Here is a 279-nt window from a genome sequence, read left to right as displayed (position 1 = left end):
ATAGTTATATACTAATTTATAAAACATATACGCATGTATACATTAAATATGCTCGTTTATAGAAGATATATACACAAATATACGCACAATTCAATATATATGTACTACTTTAAGTAAAACGTATACTACAATATATATAGTTATATACTAATTTATAAAACATATACGCATGTATACATTAAATATGCACGTCTATAGAAGATATATACACACATATACGCACCATTCAATGTATATGTACTACTTTAAATAAAACATATACTATAATATATATACATT

This window comes from Capsicum annuum, chromosome 12 (assembly GCF_002878395.1).
Source record: "Capsicum annuum cultivar UCD-10X-F1 chromosome 12, UCD10Xv1.1, whole genome shotgun sequence".
In the NCBI taxonomy this organism is placed as follows: domain Eukaryota; kingdom Viridiplantae; phylum Streptophyta; class Magnoliopsida; order Solanales; family Solanaceae; genus Capsicum; species Capsicum annuum.
Note: the sequence above shows the minus strand (reverse complement) of the source record.